This window comes from Neomonachus schauinslandi, chromosome 7 (genome assembly GCF_002201575.2).
Source record: "Neomonachus schauinslandi chromosome 7, ASM220157v2, whole genome shotgun sequence".
Taxonomy (NCBI): domain Eukaryota; kingdom Metazoa; phylum Chordata; class Mammalia; order Carnivora; family Phocidae; genus Neomonachus; species Neomonachus schauinslandi.
Window position 1 is genome coordinate 64,969,113 of NC_058409.1, and position 8,115 is coordinate 64,977,227.

An 8,115-nucleotide genomic window follows, 5' to 3' on the forward strand; every position below is an offset into this window, starting at 1 on the left:
ACATTGAACATTCAGCGCATACAATAGGCTCTGGATTGTGAGGCAGAAGTAAAGAAATTTTACTTATTACTGAGTTGTTTTTCCAAAGATTGAGAGTCCATGTCACAAAACAGGTTTGTTTTGGCAAACCAGTCTCTCATTTGTCCCAACAGTCATGTGGGTCAGGCATTATCATCCCAATTTTTGACAGATAAGGAAACTGAGGTTCAGGGAGCTTCTGTGACTTGTCAGTAAGTGGGACAGTTTTGATTTGGATCCAAAACACAAGCTGCTTCTATTACTTTATTACAAAAGCCAGATGTTTCAAATTTAGAATGCATCCTTGTACTTCTCTGAATAAAAGCTCCATTTACAAATAAGGAAGAATTTGACAACCTGATGTTTTCAATGCATAAAGGCACTCAAAATATCATTCTACTTGGAGTACTGATTTACTGAAGGGATAGTTTTTAATTGCACCATAAAAATGATACTGAACCTTGCTATCTTAAAAAAAAATTCCACTTAACAATGAATGATAGATTTATGACTCACTTAATTGTTCACTTCTTGAGATTTTGGGGCTGTCTCTTTGCTAAAAATGAGGGGGTGTCTTCATTATTGACACAATCGCTCATTCTTTCAGTCATTTTTATAAACAAAAATATTGAGACAGTACAAATTAGAGAGAACGTGATGGAAGAGAAAGAATAATTACTTGTGGTTTTAACATTTACACAACTGCTGCAAACACATCAGAAGATGGTAATGTTCAAAGTGAAATGTGTTGCACTGCACTGCATTGCACTCCTGTTCTGCCTCGGGTTTATTAATAGATCCTATTAATCCCCAGCCTTGAGGGTAGGGGCCGCAGCACACATCTCTGTGAAGCCTACTTCACAGAGGTGCTCTACTCGCTTACTACACATTTAATAAATATTACTAGGAGTGCATTAAATTAAGCTTCATTTTTTGCTGAGGAAATCAAGAATATAGATAATTGTAATACTGACAATGCTGACATTTATTAACAAGCACTTACTCTGGTGAAGAAACTGTGCAACGTGCTTTGTACCATTACATCATTTAATTTTCACAACAATCCTATAAAATGGGAATTCAAAGACTTTCCAAGGGCAATAATGTCATCCCTAAAATAACTTATATGTCATGTATTTTCACTGGTTATTTATTTGTTTTTCCTGAATATCTGCCTCCGGAGTATTTCCCCAAATTACTGCTTGTGCAAAAATTTTGCGCCGTGATTTTCTAGATATTTCTGAGTTGCTTAGTATTAAACTAAAGGTTCATTTTTCATGATTGTCATGTAAATTAATGTATCATGTTTATGTAAATTGACCACAGATTTAGATTTGCTATTATTACTACATTAATAACAACCTATATTAATATAGCAGGCTGTTCTCCCCCCCCCCCCCAACTACAAATAGAGCATAATCAGTTCTTTACCATAACTGGAGGTTGTAGATGGAGGGTAAGGTCAAGAAATTGTGAAAGGGGGGGGCACAGTGTTTAGTAAAACAGTTAACAAGTAAATATTAAATTCAGTTAAAGTGATTAAAATAGAACAATAATAAGTAAACCCAGTGAATACTAAAGCATCCTGTGGACACATCCACAGATTATAAATTGAAATTGTTTATCCAGGTTTTGGTACAATATAGCTTCCTTTAGTTTAAGATAAGCTAAAGGAATATATTTGATTTACTCTTTTAAATACGAGACTTTATCATGACTATAGTACTCTTTGAATTGAAATTTGAGTGAACACACCGTGTAAGTCCAACTGTAAAATTTAAGTGATTGGCAAAACTTTGTCTAAAAACAGCAAATTATACTCTTGGCCAACAGCCTTGAAGCCCCAAAAAGTCCCTGATAGGTAAAAAGTTGATTTCCAAAAGAGGGGCTTTTTTAACCACATCCCTTCTTCAGCATCTACTGTCTATTAATGCACAGTTTCCTATCAGTAATGATTTTGAAAAGACCTTTTATTTCTGTATTATCCCCAAATAAAATCTTATGGTGATGCCAAAAACAAGGAGAAGAGAAACAAATTGTGTATGAGGAAAAAGAACTGCTAAGAGAAAAAAAAAAAAAACGCTGAGTAAAAATAATATTTTAGGAGGAAATATTAAACCGCTTGTATTAATATTAAAAACGACCAATGTTTTATCAGTCACACTGTCAAGTCAATGGGATATGAGCAAAGAGACAAATTTTCACATTGTTTTACTGAATATAATAGGAAGATGGGGATAAAAAAGATACAAATTGTGAGGTCAGAAATATACAAAGGGCTCTAAAATCTGCTAGAACACTCTCGAGGAGGCTGTTAATTTAAAGAAATAAGACACAGGATCATAGGGGAAGGGAGGGAAAAATGAAACAAGACGAAACCAGAGAGGGAGACAAACCATAAGAGACTCTTAACCTCAGGAAACAAACTGAGGGTTGCTGGAGTGGAGGCGGATGGGAGGGATGAGGTGGCTGGGTGATGGACACTGGGGAGGGTATGTGCTATGGTGAGCTCTGTGAATTGTGTAAGATGAATCACAGACCTATACCCCTGAAACAAATAATACATTATATGTTAATAAAAAAAAAGAATTAAATTAAAGGGGTCAAAAGCAGATTTTATGATATCCTGACCTAGCCTGTAATATTCTTCATTTATCCTCTCTTTGACCTGCCTCTCCCACAGTTAAAACATCAGCCCCTAGGAAATGGCATCAAGGTATTTACAATTTTCCAGGTCTTGTGTATGGGAAGTGGACATTGATTTTTTTTTTTTTTTGCAACTGCTAAGTATCATATGTTGTAGATCATTCAATTAAGAGGACTAAGTATTTTTTTTTCCTTTAATAAATCTAGATAATAACCTTGGTTTGGGTTAAAAATATCACTGTTACTTAATTTCATAGATAATAATAAAGCAATGCTGATGGATCTCTATTCATGTTTTGGGTGAACTTCCAAGGTAAAACTGCAAATGAATTCAGAATTTTTATTTAGAATAATTCAAACTAACAGAATAATACTTTCAAAACAAGAATCTGACTATTAATTTAGATTTTTTTCACATGCTGCTTAAGAGTATTTAAAAAAGCAATATAAAGTTGTATTTTATACTAATAAAAATAGTTTTCTTGTCTGAGAGCAACTAAATCGTATCCATCTCTCTTTCTCGAATGTTAACATTGTCTGAATCTGTATATTGTTCGGTAACAAAAATGTAAACTTGTTAAAGCCAATCCTTTTAGACTGAATTTTTAACTACTTTCCTGATACTTCAAATCAGTGAGTAAGAACTGCAGAGAAGTCTTTTTGGCTGATAAGAAAGTCAGCCAAGAAACTTTTGGTAAGTATCCTCAACAACAAATACTTGCAAAACAATGGTACTGATACAGAATAATTAAACACTGTATGACCTTTTCCTCTTCTCAGTTCTATTTTATAATATGCTAAATTTTTTTTCAGTACTAAATGAGTTATAAAAAAGTCATGTAAGTGAAGTTCTATGATTATAAAATCATAAAATGTTTCGTGTAAAGATATCTGTGTGTTATCCCCAACGTTGAGTACTGAGTTCAAAGGTTCAAAGTCACAGCCTCAGGTCGTGCTAGATGGAGTCCTTTCAGAGCCTGGAAGCTAGGGCTCCTTCCTTACTCACCCCTCAGTGATTTATCCACAGCAGTACTCTGCCACCATCAAGTCTCCACGTATTTAGCTGATATAAATTAAGCATTCCAGAAGTGACAATGCTTGACAACCAAACGCATAAAATAGTAAACAATTAACAATCAAAATAAGGAAACAGCTGTTAGTTTCTTTTTTATAAAATTATATCTAATTTACAATAAATGCCAATTAAAATTATTAGCCAATATACATAAATCTCCTTTCCCTTATTGTCAAATAGCTACGTAGACTGTAAAATTCTCTTAAATTTTCAAAGCGATTCCTGAAGGGTTTTCCTTTCTTTCTCTCTCTATCCTTCCCTTTCTCTCTCTCTCTTTTGTCTCAATCATGAATTCTTGAGCATACTGGTACTTCGTACTCAATAAAAAGCAACTATGTTATCAAAGTGAAAACAAAGGCTACTAATAGGATAGTGAAAAATCCAACACAAGGCATTGCTATGCATGTACCACATCGACTGGTACATGCACAAGAGGCCCTGAGAAGGAGCCAACACAAGGCATAGCTCAGAGACTGGATGGGAAAGATGCTGTATTTTATTATCAAGTTGAGCTGAAAAAGAGAATGCTTACCTTTTATTTCTATTAAATCTAGTGATTACAAAAATTCACCTGAACTTAATCTTCAATCAACAATAACCACTAAGATTAGCACGTTAAAAGCTTTAATTACACAGCTATGACAAAATGTAATTTAAAAGCAGGGACTTTTGATTTTGGCTGTTGAGAGGAAAGGACTAAGCATTGGATGAATAACTGTGAACTGAAACCTAGAAATGTCACCACTACTAATGTATTATAATGATTTGCTGTATACTTCCCTTATACCAAGAGTACAACCCCATCCTGTTACTTCTTTATTACCATTTGCCTTCATCTTTGAAATTGCTTCAATTTAAGTGATAAGAGGTTTATTATTTTAAGAGGTGATTTGTGATGGTCTGAGGTATCAACCCACATTTCATTTACTGCTGTGTATCAGTTCTTCAGGATTTCTATTAAGTATGTTAGAAAAGTTAGTAAAACTTTATTGGCCAATGGTGTTCAGTCATTTAATCAAATAATTCACTATTCTTTGTATAAGTGTCAGAAGAATGTATTATTTTTGTGTATTACAGATCAAGGGTTTATTTTTTCATACTAAAAATTACATTATTTCTTTGAAGTATTCTTTCTTTTTTCATATCAACATTATTAAAAATTTATGACTAGCAGATTAATTTTTCCTTTATTCAGCTAACAAACATTAGCTGAGTATCTGCCATGTACTATCTTTTATGTCTTGAGCTGGGAATACAACCTGAGTAAGAAAGACACAGTTTGCCCCTGGAAGGCTGAGTGCCCAGGGGAAAGATGTGTGCCCAGATACTACAATTACAATGCAATGAGGTAAGTGATGTGGGCGCAGGCTTCCATGCGAGGAAAAAGAAGAGATGCATAATTCCTTCCGGAAGAAAGGATTTCCTGAATGGCTGTACTGAATTCTGAGGAATGACAAGGAGTGCTCAGGAGCAAGAAGAAGCTGAGGGAAAGGAACTAGGAATGCACACATAAAGGCAAGCGGTCTCAACAGTTTGTAAAGCAGCATCACAAGGAAGTGGTTAAGAGCATGGGTTCTGGAGACAGACTGCCTGAGTTCCACCTTGGGCATTTATTTAACCTCTCTCTGTCCCAGTCTCCCCATCTATAAAAAGGGCAGAGTAGGCATATCTACTTTAAAGAACCATCATGAGAATAAATGAGTTACTTTTGGTAAAGCACATAGTAAGGGCAACTTAAATGTTTGCTATTATTCGAGTGCAGGGTTCTTGCTGGCAGTGTCAGAAAGGAAGGTTTAAGACTGCAGAGGGGGGCTGGGCTAAAGATTAGAGGCTCCTGGTTAATTCTAAAAGAGATGCGAAGCCATGTCTGGATTTTGGGCACATGAAGGATGACCTACAATTAGTTTAAGGAAAGGCTAATTAGTCATGGGGAAAGTGGAGGGGGTATGCAATGTGAAGCAGGGAGACAAATTCGGAGGCTCTGGAAACAGTCCTGGAGTGTTGCTAGGAGCCTGAACCAGGGCAATGGGACAGGAATGGAGAAAGAAGTAGATTTAGGAAACACCCTGGAGGCAGAACTGGTAAGACTTGATGATTCACTGGATGATGGGATGAAGGAGAGGTATAGTTCAGGGGCTGGATGGGTAAGTTTTTATACTTTATCATCGAGCTGAGCTGAACAAGAGAATGCTTATCTCTTTGGTCACTTGGTATTTATAAGCACACGCTAATTGTTAAATTTACTTCCTTTCTGCATGGTGCTATCCCCTCCCCCCCCTTTTTTTACAAGTTGAGAGGATCTGATTTTGAAAAAAATACAAAGACTGAAAAGTATTTAAGTATGTGCACTTGGCCTCAGAGTTTCTAGCTTTATCAGAGACCTTGAATTTCAATGACAATATTCAAAATTTGGAAGATATCTTTTGGCCATTTTGCCTTAGTCTTCTTTTCTGAAAATGCAGAGACATTCTGGCTGGCCTTGTTTCCCCTGGTGTTATGTGACTCTCTGACATCAGCATAGATATATTTCGCTTTGACACATGATACCAGCGGGTTTGAGATAGAAGGGCAAGACGGCTGAGCCTGTAGCAGGACATGACAGAAAAGCTGGACTCTACTAAATGGCATCTGCAACAGGTGTTCTGTGGAGCCCGAGTCAGGAAGGGCTTCTTCCTCTCTTTTTAAAAAGCGGGGAGGTAACTCACAAATATATAGAAAACGGGAGAGTTATACGCTCATGGCTACGAGATACATTCATCCGGATAGAATGTTTATCATCATCAGGGTGGAACAACTGAGTGTCTTTCTTTTTGTTTCTTTCTATTTTTGAAGTAGAAGATTCTCACATCTGTGGTAGAGGTCTTGATGTAGGAAGATAAATTTGCTATGCCCATAAGATTTTTTTTTAGCTCCATGATGCTATGTGGCTTTTACACTTACAAGACTGAGTGTCTTCTCTGTCCCTGGAGGGCCATTAAACCTAGCAGGCTGTCAGAGAATTGACAATGACAGCATAACTGAACAACCAAACACTTCTTATTTTCAAGAGAGAATCCCAAAACATTCTAGCTATTAAGCAGAACCAAGAGTCTATTTCCATTAGGACTGAGTAACTCATCTCCCCCCATATGTTTTTTACTACATCTAATAACTTTTTCCCACCACTGTTGGCTGTTCCTATAAAAGCACTGAGATACTGGATAAAATATCATAACATCTAAACCATTTTTTAAAGTTATCTTTTCCTGGGTCTTTGTGACAACCCAGTTCTTAGTCCCTACCATTCTCTCCAACCAAGACTTGAATCCAAGCAACACTGGTCTGGCTTTGATCTGGTTTTGTAATTTTGAGGCTGCTAGCCTCAAAGTATGTTTTGAGGGAAAAAAATGAGCACTTCGTTTCAATGCCCAGAAAAATAGTATATTGAGTTTACTCATTAATTTGACTCTACCTAATTTTTAAAAGGCAGATAAAATAGGAAGCTAGTACCATTTATTCTGTTTAATTCACTGTGTAGTCCTAATACTTTTTCTTCATTACTCACTGAATTAGTGAAGAGCCAGTATCAGAAGGAGAAACATTACCCCAAATGGATATATTTATAAAAATGTTTTTGTATGCTGATTTTCTTTATCTTCTTTCTTATAATTAGCAGGCTATTATATTTGACCTTGGCAAAATATTTTAATTAGGTTGTCCATGGATATTTCAATAAGCTTGAATTTTTTTTTGACATTTCAAACATAACCTTGTATCATTCATGCCTGTCTGCTACTATTTTAAATGTATTTCATGTTCCAGCTGCAGGAATTACCATGGTTACTCGATATGCCAATAGTGAAGCGTGGTTTGCATTAAAAACTACTGTGCTGTCTTACCTCTGCACTGAAAATGACATCAATATCTCAATAATCACAATAATATGAATTAATATGGAACCCTGGAGAAGTGTGACTATAAGATGATTGGACATAGTGGAAGAAGTTCTTAAGAGCTAAAATATATTTAAATGGCTTTTTGGGGGTACACTATGTTCATATTCTCTAAGAGCTCGTTTTAATGCCAAAATTGGCTTTATTTATTTATTTATTTATTTATTTTTAAAGATTTTATTTATTTAACAGAGAGAGACATAGCGAGAGCAGGAACACAAGCAGGGGGAGTGGGAGAGGGAGAAGCAGGCTTCCCGCAGAGCGGGAAGCCCGATGTGGGACTCGATCCCAGGACCCTGGGATCATGACCTGAGCCGAAGGCAGACGCTTAACGACTGAGCCACCCAGGCGCCCTGGCTTTATTTTATTAACAATATTGTTGAATGGTTATAATCATTTCTAGCTATTAAGCAGAACCAAGAGTCTATTTCCATTAGGACTGAG

At 36.1% G+C, this 8,115-nt stretch overlaps 1 protein-coding gene across 19 annotated transcripts in view; it reads right to left on the reverse strand.

Annotated features, from left to right (window-relative positions):
• Positions 1-8,115, reverse strand: part of MEF2C (myocyte enhancer factor 2C) — a 151,810-nt gene that overhangs the window by 21,990 nt on the left and 121,705 nt on the right. The gene's annotated exons all lie outside the window — the stretch shown is intronic.